The sequence below is a fragment of the Natator depressus genome, chromosome 3 (assembly GCF_965152275.1).
Source record: "Natator depressus isolate rNatDep1 chromosome 3, rNatDep2.hap1, whole genome shotgun sequence".
Taxonomy (NCBI): Eukaryota; Metazoa; Chordata; order Testudines; family Cheloniidae; genus Natator; species Natator depressus.
Window position 1 is genome coordinate 142208185 of NC_134236.1, and position 12629 is coordinate 142220813.

A 12629-nucleotide genomic window follows, 5' to 3' on the forward strand; every position below is an offset into this window, starting at 1 on the left:
TTTGGTACTGTTTAAATAAAAAGTGATTTGTGCTTTTAGTAAAAAGAAAAGGAGTACTTGTGGCACCTTAGAGACTAACAAATTTATTTGAGCATAAGCATAAGGAATGCATCTGATGAAGTGAGCTGTAGCTCACGAAGGCTTATGCTCAAATAAATTTGTTAGTCTCTAAGGTGCCACAAGTACTCCTTTTCTTTTTGCGAATACAGACTAACACAGCTGCTACTCTGAAACCTGTGCTTTTAGTGTCTTGCTGTGGAGTCTCAATTTGCCTGAGTGCATGTGAGACCTGGGAAAGACTCCTGGTAGTATAACTGACTGGCTGAGCTGGCAGTCAGTCCCCACCTGGGGCAGGAATTTAGGATATGGATGGAAGACCACTGTGCCATTGTAGGAAACTGTGAAGGGTGGATCCATCACCATGACTTGTTACAGAACAGTGTTGTTAATTGCAAAACATACAACTACGGAAGCCGTCCATGTGATGTCACTACTCCAAATTTCTGTTTCACTCCACAGGCGCGCATTCTCCTCACACAAGCAGTTGTTCCACAATCAGAAATAAAGTGGAAGAGTTAGATATCAAAGAAAAATATTAATAATTTGCACAACATTGCTATATTGTTTAATCAGACCCCCCAATTAAACAGTTAATATAAACAACACATAGGCTATAACCAGCACCCTAAATGATTTGAAACGAGATAAAATCCCAAACATTATTAAAAATGATTGTCCTTAAATTATATTGTCCAGTATGTCCCTAAATTGTGTAAGGAAAGGAAAAATTGCGTAAGATCCTGGGAAACAATGCCTTTAGGACTACTACAAACTTGGGATCAGTGACACCATACCTGAATCAAGGCTCATGTTATTTGAAAAAGTCATGAACAGTCTCTGGCTCTTTGTATGTACCATTCACAGTATTATTATCCATACTAGTTCCCAACACACTGTGGTGTTTGACCAATTGCAGCTGTCCATTCAGTAGCTTACCTTGAAGACAACATCTGCAAGGACCACTCAAACCGACCGCAATTACCGATCTCTCATCACCGCACATTGTCATGGAGAGCTCCACATGAGGCTTGTTTTTCTGTAAAGGGGACTAAGGTAAGGATAACTGTTGGGGGTGGCAGCAGGGTATACTGAGATGTAGGTGCAGTTAATCAGTGTAGAGAACCCATGTTCAGACAACTAAGTTAATACTTGATCAGGAGCCCCTCTACATTGTCCTCCTCTTATCAGGAGATGTGAGGCAGCAGCTATGTCTGATAGCAGGGAGCTCCACCAGTGGGTAGCAGTTAGGCTATAAGCCATACTCTACAGTCCACCATTATGCATCATATACCTTCTCCATTACTTATAAAATTACTCCTTCCCATTGGACCTACACAAAGTCAGACCACACTGACCTCTTCCCCAGGCCAAGCCCATCTGGGGCCACTTGGCTGCAAAAGCTTTTATGCAGAATGGTGAGTATTCTACAGTTCTGCAGAATTTGTCATAGAATTTGCTCAATGCTGCAAAAATGTGCTCTGGAATGTTGGCTTTCATTTTAATAAAATATTCTTCTTCAAGTGCTTCTTCAAGTCTATTCCAATCAGGTGTACGCGCACGGTCATTGGAAACTTTTTCCCTTAGCAGCTCCCGTTGGGTCGGCTGGGGAGCCGCCTGGAGTGGTGCTTTCCTGGTGCTCAATATATGACCTTGCTGACCTGACCCCCCCTTCAGTTCCTTCTTACCATCCATGGTGGCCGTTGGAACTGTGACTTGCTTGCTTTGCAAGTGCTCCCTGAGCATAGTTACCTAGTCTAGTTCTTCTTCTTCTTTTCTTGTTTTGTAGTTGTTAGTATAGGTGTTTGTGAGCGGGATCTTTCCCTATCCCCTTACTCCTTCTTGGGCTCCGGGGCATGCTGTAAGCCCAAGGCTTTAAGTCTTGCAGTGCATGCCACAAGCCCATGCTAAATAGTGACCTCCACGACTCTTGCCTGAGGTGTCTGGGGGAGGCACATCAGACCGAGCACTGCAAAATCTGCAGGGCTTTTAAACCTAGGACGAAAAAGGAGTGGGATTTCCATTTGAAGCAGCTGCTCATGGAATCTGCACTTCGTCCAGCGGCTTTAGACAGCCAAGGCTCGGGCCCAAGCGCTTTGGTGCGAAGTGCTCCAGCATCAGTTTGCGACTCAGGGCCGAGGAAGGAGTCTAGTATGAGAGACCCTTGGCACTGGCAATCCCTGTCACCACAATGGGGAGCAGCAGCCCGGCACTGCTTTACTTCCCCGGTGCTCCGTAAGTGACATAAGAAGACAGAGAGGGCGCTCTCCTCAGAGAGCTGTGGGACTACCAGGGGACACTTCACTGCACCTGAGGAAGGACCCAGCTCCCAGACAGCGAGAATTGGTGCCATTGATTCCAGCACCCCAGAAGGCACCGTCGAGTCTGGCACACAGCGACTCTCCAGCAGGGCAGTGCCAGGTGGAGGTGTTGGAGCCTCCCTCCACCCCGGACACTTTTGAAGCCGCAACAGATCTCATAGAGATGACTGCAGTTCAGCCCCCAGTTACTAGGGACAAGCCTCCGGTACTGCTGAGACCAGTACCGTCCAGAGGCAAGCCCGCCATGATATGGCGCTCCCAGTGGCTGGACTGGCACCATGCCCAGCATCGTTCCAGATCCCAGTCGCCATAACATCATTCACCAGCACTGAGTTCAGCAGGAACATGCCCGGCATCAGGGACACGGCGATCTATCTCCCCGGCACCAAGGACTGATCAGCACTGGTCCACAACACGTTTGCAGGAGCGGCACTGACAAGCGGTACCAGAGCCCAGCAGCCAATCGCTGGCATTGGTCCCCATCACCAGATCGCCAGCACCAATCCTCAATGAGATAATTGCAGCACCAGTCCCCTGCCTTTTCCACTCGACACCAGTGGCCAGCACATGGGGCTTTGGCTCCACTGTGGTCATTGCTCTTCAGAGTCTGATGCAGACTTGTATTATTTGAGGCGCAGTGGACACAGGTTGGGCAGGTGCCGAAGGGATGCGGGCAGCCTAGCAGCCACAGTGGCAACCCCCCCACACAATGACCCTTTTGGACCCCCTGGGCTTACCATTAGGGCTAGGGTCCCCCCGTCCAGGCTCTAGGTCTGTGACCTCGGGATGCTGCCCTTCCCAGTCACCTAGAGATACGCCTGCCTCTCGGGGAGCTGAAGCTGCCCTCTCCAGGCCACCCCCTCAGACTGTGGAGGTGGGGCTGGAACCAACTCAGGATGTGCCGCTAGGCCACCAGGCAATTGCCCCTGCTGAGCCAGTGGTGGAGCCTGGTACAGTCCAGGAGCAACCCAGGCAGCTCGAGGGCCAGGAGGACCCTGTACCACCACTTGCCACCTCATCTTCCTTCCCCAATGAGGCGGTAGCAGGGGCATCAGCTTCAGGGCCCCCGCCTATTAAGAACATAAGAACAAAAGAATGACCATACTGGGTCAGACCAAAGGTCCATCCAGCCCAGTATCCTGTCTACCGACAGTGACCAATGCCAGGTGCCCCAGAGGGAGTGAATCTAACAGGTAATGATCAAGTGATCTCTCTCCTGCTATCCATCTCCACCCTCTGACATACAGAGGCTAGGGACACCATTCCTTACCCATCCTGGCTAGTAGCCATTAATGGACTTAACCTCCATGAATTGACAACAGGGCACACCAGGACCTGCTCCGTCGCACTGTTCTCAATGTGGGCCTGCAGGCGGCGGAAGTGGTCGAGGCAGAGGACCCTATGGTAGACATCCTTGCCCCAGAAGGTCCTTCCTGGGTGGGGCTACCACTAATAAAGACCATCCAAAACACTAACAACACCCTGTGGCAGACTCCATTCCGTCCACCACCAGGGGCGTAGAGAGGAATTACTTTGTCCCTTCCAAGGGCTACGAGCACCTCTTCTTGTACCCACATGCTTGCTCCCTGGTGGTCTCGGTGGTAAACAAAAAGGAGAGTCAGGGGCAACAGGCACCGGCTCCAAGCATGGACCTCTTCAGCAGGAAGATCTATGCCGCAGGGAGCCTCCAGTTGAGGATAGCCAACCAGCAGGCTATCCTCAGCAGGTACAACTTTAATTCTTGGACTTCTATGTCTAAGTATAAGGAGTTGCTTCCAACGGAGTCAAGGGTGGAATTTTCCACCATAATCGAGGAAGGGAAGGCAACAGCGAGGACCTCCTTAAAGGCCTCCCTTGACTCAGCTGATTCAGCTGCCCGTACCCTCTCCTTGGGGGTGGTAATGAGAACTTCCTGGCTCCAAGTGTCCAGGTTACCTCCAGAAGTTCAACAGACCCTGCAGGACCTTCTCTTCAAGGGCTCAGGGCTGTTCTTGGACCAGATTGACTCAAAGCTGCACAGCCTGAAAGACTCTAGGGCAACTATAAAGTCTCTGGGAATGCACACACTGGCTACCCAGCTCAATCATTTCAAGCCCCAGCCACAGCAACAGAGGCAGTACCAGCCCCGCCCAAGGCAGGATTTCTACCGCCATAGGGGCAAAAATAACAGGCGCAAGCCTTCAAACCTGCCTTCAGGGCATGGAAAGGGCCCGACCAAGCATCACTGGGCTCCAAACAAGGTTTTTGAAGGGATGCCTGAGGAGGGCATACCCGCTGTGATGGCGGATCCTTCCCCGTGCTTCATGAATCGTTTGTCCCACTTCTACTGTGCTTGGTTGCAAATAACGTCGGACTGTTGTGTGCTCCTCATGGTAGAAATGGGATATTCTCTCCAGTTTTGTTCCTGCTCTCCCTTCCACCCCCCTTCCCCATCTCTCTTCAGGGACCCTTCTTACAAGCAACTCCTTATCTAGGAGGTGCAATCGCTCCTTGCCATAGGGGCAGTGGAGTAGGTAAGACATTGAACCCCATAATGCTTTATAGAAATATGCTTAGAAGTGTAAATATGACATAACTGGAATATGTTTTATGCTAGATATGCCATGTAACATATCTTTGCAAAGGTTATGTTCTACTGAATGTATTCATCCTATTCGTATTCATGTATCATTTTTATATCTGAAGTTATGAGCGTTGGCTCTATGCTTCTATTTAAAGCTGTAGAAAGTACCTAAGGCAGATTTGATCAACATAGTGTGAAGGGGTTATTCAAGTAAATGGAAGTACTTGCCTAACAATGGACCTTGATAGATGCCAATCCATATCTGAGCTTTCCTGGGAATGTTTGGGCTAACATGTGGGCAATGGCTCGGCCTGTAGAGAACTGAGTCATGCATGGACATGTGACTTGCCCATGTGACTCCAAAACTCCATCTGGTAGCTTTGATTCTACACAGGGGGAGAGAGGAGTTTCCACCCACAAGAGAGAGACTATATAAGCCCCTGGAAATTCCTTCATTTTGTCTTCAGGCTCAGCCTGGCTCAAGGGATAGCCTCTCCACACGAAAGAGATGCCTGAAAAGAACTGAAACAAAAGACAGTAACTACAGGGGTGTGAGTGATTGCTGGACCCAGACTAGGAGAAAGTCTAGCTTTGCGAACAGGGACTGCTAACAGGGAGTTTCAAGAGGGAGTTCTCCAGGTGAAGGAGGAGCAAATACGGGACCCTTGGGGTAAGTAGCTGTCTGTAGTGTGTGTTTGTGTTTGAGGGTTACTTGCTGTGTGCTGAGCTTGTGTTTGTCTGTTTGCTTGTTTTTGTTTTGTTTGAAGGACCGTGTGCTGTGGCTGGCAGTTGGAAGCTGTGAGCTTCTAAACAAGGTTCAAAATCTAGAAGACTTTGTTCATTAACTGAGCCTTAGTCAGGGGGCGGGGCTATCAAGAAGGCCAGGGCTTTATAAAGCAGTGAGCAAGCGACCAGGGACTGTTAACAGGGAGTTTCGAGAGGTAGTTGGGATGGGGGCAAGGTATACTTGCCATTCTTTAAAACCCTTAAACTAAACTATAATCTATAATCAAAACTAAACTATAATCAAAACTTCTTGATTTAAACAAAAACCCTATCATTAACATAGGTAACTGTAGGAGAAAAGGCAGTCAGAAGCCCAGCAGCAGAGTGGGGGCTATCCTGTTTATTACACTCAGTATAGCATGTATGATTACCTGCCCTGTGGGGGGTGGCGTATGTGTGCATTTGGTGCAAGGAGCTCCTGGCCCTCAGAGACCGTGTACGGGCTTTGGAGGCCAGGGTGGCGGAACTGGAGGAGCTAAGGGAGGCAGAGAGGTATGTTTATGAGGCTTTCCGGGACACTGTAGATTGGTCAGACAGCCCCTGCGCTGTTAAGGAGGATGAAAGGCCCAGAGAAGGAGAGCAGTCAACGGGAACAGAGGGAAACCTTCCCATAGTTGGGACCCTCCTTCCAAATGATGCTGGGGTATCCTCTTGCACTGAGGTTACCTCTCCGGGGGAGGGAACTCCAGTCATTAGGAAAAGGCAGGTGTTAGTAATGGGAGATTCGATGATTAGAAACATAGATAACTGGGTTTGTGATGACCAGGAGAACCATATGGTGACTTGCCTGCCTGGTGCAAAGGTTGCAGATCTCTTGAGGCATCTAGATAGACTTATGTGTAGTGCGGGGAGGAGCCAGTGGTCGTGGTACATGTAGGTACCAATGACATAGGGAAGGCTAGGAGAGACGTCCTGGAGGCCAAATTTAGGCTCCTAGGAAAGAGACTGAAATCCAGGACCTCTATGGTGGCATTCTCAGAAATGCTTCCAGTTCCATGCGCAGGGCCAGGCAGGCAGGCAGGCAGAGCTTCAGAGTCTCAATGCGTTGATGAGACAATGATGTAGAGAGGAGGGGTTTAGATTTATTAGGAACTTAACACGTAACATTAAAAAGGTTGCAGAGCAGTTTTTAAACTAAGAGATGGGGGAAAGCTGATTGCTGCAGAGGTGCACGTGGATCAGACAGAGACTTCCCTTAGAGGAGAGTCTATTGAAAGAGATTCTCTAGGTTTTAGTCAGGAGGAGAGGATGGAAGAGGATAAAGTATGGGCCAGATCAGACGAGAAACATTCACATAAAGAATCTGACACCTCAGAAAAGGGCAGACAAATAAATAGTAACAAGTTTTTAAGGTGCTTGTACACAAATGCAAGAAATCTAAATAATAAGATGGGTGAACTAGAGTGCCTCGTCTTAAAGGAGGATATTGATATCATAGGCATCACAGAAACCTGGTGGAGTGAGGACAATCAATGGGACACAATCATTCCGGGGTACAAAATATATCGGAAGGACAGAACAGGTGGGGGGGGGAGGGGGCACTATATGTGAAAGAAAATGTAGAATCAAATGAAATAAAAATCTTAAATGAATCCACATGTTCCATAGAATCTCTATGGATAGAAATTCCATGCTCTAATAAGAATATAACAGTAGGGATCTATTATCGACCACCTGACCAGGACAGTGATAGTGACGATGAAATGCTAAGGGAGATTAGAGAGGCTATCAAAATAAAAAACTCAATAATAGTGGGGGATTTCAGTTATCCCCATATTGACTGGGTACGTCGCCTCAGGAAGAAATGCAGAGACAAAATTTCTCGATACTTTAAATGACTGCTTCTTGGAGCAGCTGGTACAGGAACCCACAAGGGGAGAGGCAACAATCAATCTAGTCCTGAGTGGAGCGCAGGATCTGGTCCAAGAGGTAACTACACAGCTTGGAAATAGTGACCATAATATAATAACATTTAACATTCCTGTGGTGGGAAGAACACCACAACAGCCCAACACTGTGGCATTTAATTTCAGAAAGGGGAACTGTGCAAAAATGAGGAGGTTTAGTTAAACAGAAATTAAAAGGTACAGTGACTAGAGTGAAATCCCTGCAAGCTGCATGGACACTATTCAAAAACACCATAATAGAGGCTCAACTTAAATGTATACCCTAAATTAAAAAAACACAGTAAACAAACTAAAAAAGAGCCACAGTGGCTTAACAACCATGTAAAAGAAGCAGTGAGAGATAAAAAGGCATCTTTTAAAAAGCTGAAGTCAAATCCTAGTGAGGTAAATAGAAAGGAGCATAAACACTGCCAAATTAAATGTAAAAATTTAATAAGAAAAGTGAAAAAGGAGTTTAAAGAACAGCTAGCCAAAAACTCAAAAGGTAATAACAAAATGTTTTTTAAGTACATCAGAAGCAGAAAGCCTGCTAAACAACCAGTGGGGCCCCTGGACAATCGAGATACAAAAAGAGCACTTAAAGATGATAAAGTCATTGCAGAGAAACTAAATGAATTCTTTGCTTCAGTCTTCACAGCTGAGGATGTTAGGGAGATTCCCAAACCTGAGCCGTCTTTTGTAGGTGACAAATCTGAGGAATTGTCACAGATTGAAGTGTCACTAGAGGAGGTTTTGGAATTAATTGAGAAACTTAACAGTAACAAGTCACCGGAACCAGATGGCATTCACCCAAGAGCTCTGAGAGAACTCAAATGTGAAATTGCGGAACTATTAACTATAGTTTGTAACCTGTCCTTTAAATCAGCTACCGTACCCAAAGACTGGAAGATAGGTAATGTAACGCCAATATTTAAGAAGGGCTCTAGAGGTGATCCTGGTAATTACAGACCGGCAAGTCTAACGTCAGTACCGGGCAAATTAGTTGAAACAATAGTAAAGAATAAAATTGTCAGACACATAGAAAAACATAAATTGTTGCGCAAACGTCAACATGGTTTCTGTAAAGGGAGATCATGTCTTATTAATCTATTAGAGTTCTTTGAGGGGGTCAACAAACATGTGGACAAGGGGGAATCCAGTGGACATAGTGTACTTAGATTTCCAGAAAGCCTTTGACAAGGTCCCACACCAAAGGCTCTTACATAAATTAAGTTGTCATGGGATAAGAGGGAAGATCCTTTCATGGACTGAGAACTGGGAAGACAGGGAACAAAGGGTAGGAATAAATGGTAAATTTTCAGAATGGAGAGGGGTAACTAGTGGTGTTCCCCAAGGGTCAGTCCTAGGACCAATCCTATTCAACCTATTCCTAAATGATCTGGAGAAAGGGGTAAACAGCGAGGAAGTTTGCAGATATTAAACTGCTCAAGATAGTTGAGACCAAAGCAGACTGTGAAGAACTTCAAAAAGATCTCACAAAACTAAGTGATTGGGCAACAAAATGGTAAATGAAATTTAATGTGGATAAATGTAAAGTAATGCACATTGGAAAAAATAACCCCAATTAAACATACAATATGATGGGGGCTAATTTAGCTACAACTAATCAGGAGAAAGATCTTGGTGTCACCGTGGATAGTTCTCTGAAGACATCCATGCAGTGTGCAGCGGCAGTCAAAAAGCAAATGGATTGTTAGGAATCATTAAAGGGATAGAGAATAAGATGGAGAATATCTTATTGCCCTTATATAAATCCATGGTATGCCCACATCTTGAATACAGCACACATATGTGGTCCCTTCATCTCAAAAAAGATATACTGGCATTAGAAAAGGTGCAGAAAAGGGCAACTAAAATGATTAGGGGGTTGGAATGGGTCCCATATGAGGAGAGATTAAAAAGGCTAGGACTTTTCAGCTTGGAAGAGAGAAGACTAAAGGGGGATTTGATAGAGGTATATAAAATCATGAGTGGTGTGGAGAAAGCGAATAAGGAAAAGTCATTTACTTGTTCCCATAATGTAAGAACTAGGGCCACCAAATGAAATTAATGGGTAGCAGGTTTAAAACAAATAAAAGGAAGTTCTTTTTCACTCAGAGCACTGTGGAACTCCTTGCCTGAGGAGGTTGTGAAGGCTAGGACTGTAACAGGGTTTAAAAGAGAACTGGATAAATTCATGGAGGTTAAGTCCATTAATGGCTATTAGCCAGGATGGGTAAGGAATGGTGTCCCTAGCCTCTGTTTGTCAGAGGGTGGAGATGGAGGGCAGGAGAGAGATCACTAGATCATTACCTGTTAGATTCACTCCCTCTGGGGCACCTGGCATTGGCCACTGTCAGTAGATAGGATACTGGGCTGGATGCACCTTTGGTCTGACTCAGTATGGCCATTCTTATGTTCCTCCCATACAACAGCTTGAAAGGGAAGAACCCTATGGATTCCTGGGGCACTTCTCTGTACCACAGGTGGGGCAGGTACTTGTCCCAGTCCTGCAGCTGCTGAGTCATAAAAATCCTCAGCATCATCCTCAGGGTCCCATAAAAATCTCTCCACCAGCCCATTGGACTGAGGGTGATATGCAGAGGCTCAGGTAGGCCAGACACCACATTTCTCTCACAAGCCCCGGAGCAGGGCTGATATAAAATTGGACCCCTGATCTGTAAGGACCTCGCTGGGGACCCTCACTCTGCTGAAGATCGTCAGCAGCACATCTACCACACTGTCTGCCTCGGTGGAGGACAGAGCCACCGCCTCTGGATAGAGGGTGGCGAAATCCATCACCACCAGGATGTATTTCTTCCCTGACTGGGCGTCGCCTTGCTGAGGGGCCCCACTATGTCCATAGCCACCTTCTGGAAAGGTTCCTCTATCATGGGCAGGGGTCTCAAGGGAGCTTCACCCTTATCCTGGGCCTTCGCCACCCTCTGGCAGGGATCACAGGACCTGCAGTACTGCTGGAGTGCATCACAGACTCCAGGCCAGTAAAAGTTCTGCAGCAGCTGCTGCCCGGTGCGCTACATCCCCTGGTGTCCTGAGAAAGGGACATTGTGGGCCAGTTACAATAGCCTGTAGCAGTACTTCTGGGGGACCTCCAGCTGCCTCCTGATTCCCCACAGTTCTACTTCCCCTTGGGGAGCCCATTCCCGGTCCAGGAATCCCTTCTCCCACAGGAATCTCTTCCTGCAGCCTTCCCCAAGGGGGTTTGCAGTGCTGTGGCCAGCAAGTTCCCTCAGCTTCTCCAAGGAGGGATCCCTCTGCGGTTTGGTCTGGAATTCAGCTTCTGGGGAAGGGAGTCGAATCTTTTCCCTCTCGCTGGCTGGGCCTGGGGTCACAGCGCCGCTGAGCCCTATCCCTGGTAGCTCCCTCCCTGCTGTGGAATCACTTCCCAGAAGCACCTCTGGACAAGGCAAACCTGGTTGGCAGCTGTCCTGCCCTGGCTGTGTCGGCTGTTATAGGAGCAGGGCCTGGATCCCCTGGGAAGTCCGCTATGCCTCTCCGCTCCACCATCGCCAGTTCATGCTGCTCCTGCTGCTTCTCCTGCTGCTCTTTCTTGGGCTCTCGCTGTCTCTCACGGTCCTCTCGCTCTTCTCACTGTCCTCCAGCTCTCTCGGACTCAGCTCCAATCCAATCCATCTCTGATCCCCTGATGGGGAACCCGATCATGAAGACCCCCATCTGGTTGGGGACAGGAGTCTTGGGGATGCCTGGCTATCGCTCCAGCTGCTCCCAGATCCTCTTGTAGTCCCATTTAGGTCAGGAATCTGCTCCTTAGAGCAGTCATCGTCCTCCAGCTGCACGATTAACTGTGCTTTGGTGAACTTTCCAATGTGTAACCCTCTTTTTGCACAGGTTTATAATCTCCTTCTTAACGAGATGGTGATAGGCCATCACTTCGCTGTTCCCAAGTTGTTGTGGAGTCGCAGGCCTGTGTGCTCTCAGCTCCCCACGGTTTCCAGGAAGAACCCCTACTGTACCAGCCCTTCTCCAGTTCACCACCTCTCTTACAGGGTCAAGCCACAGACTCCTCTGCCCCTGGAACTGCTCACCACAGTCCCCAGGGGCACCCCATTCCTGCAACAGTCCTTCTCGCTGGTCACACACTCCTAGGCGTGAAGCGTAGCTCCTTCGCCTCCTGAAACCGCTCCTCTCTGAGCCTTCATCACGCCCAGTTCTTGTTAATCCCCCTTCGTTTTACTGCTTCCTAGTCACTTACTGCAGGAAGCGCCATCCACAGGGTGCAGTACATTCCACCTCTGCCACTAGTTGTCAGAGTGTGGGGGAGTCAAGGCCCTGCACCCCGCACTTCCTGCGATTCACTGTGACTCTCAGCCAGCCAGTAAAACAGAAGGTTTATTAGACGACAGGAACACAGTCAAAACAGCTTGTAGGTACAGAAAACAGAACCCCTCAGTCAGGTCCATCTTGGGGGGTAGGGAGCCCAGACCCTGGTTCTGGGCCTCCCTCCGTTTCCCCAGCCAGCTCCAAACTGAAACTCCCTCCAGCCCCTCCTCTGGCCTTTGTCTCTCTTCCTGGGCAAGGAGGCCACCAGATCCCTTTGTTCTCCAACACCTTCAGTTGACACCTTGCAGGGGAGGGGCCCAGGCCATCAGCTGCCAGGAGACAAGGTGTCTGCAACAATCACAGACCCTTATCCCACCACCTAGATATTTAAGAAATGCATAGGGGAAACTGAGGCACCCACACAGTATTCAGAGAAAACATTAAGACCATTCCCATTTCATCACAGCTGGAATGCTTTTCCTGCAAGGTATGTGGTTAACTTCTCCTTTACGTGAGTATGAGACAGTAGCTTCTTCACTGTGACATTGGAGATGTTCATGGAGCCAGTGATTTTGTATTGGACAGGCACAATACCATGAAGTCTCTTCTTACCAGTAATATTTGTAATTGATACATATCAAACACAAGGTAGACATCATCATAGGCTTAGTACAACACCTAGCACAATGGGGTCCTGGCCCATGATGAGGGTTC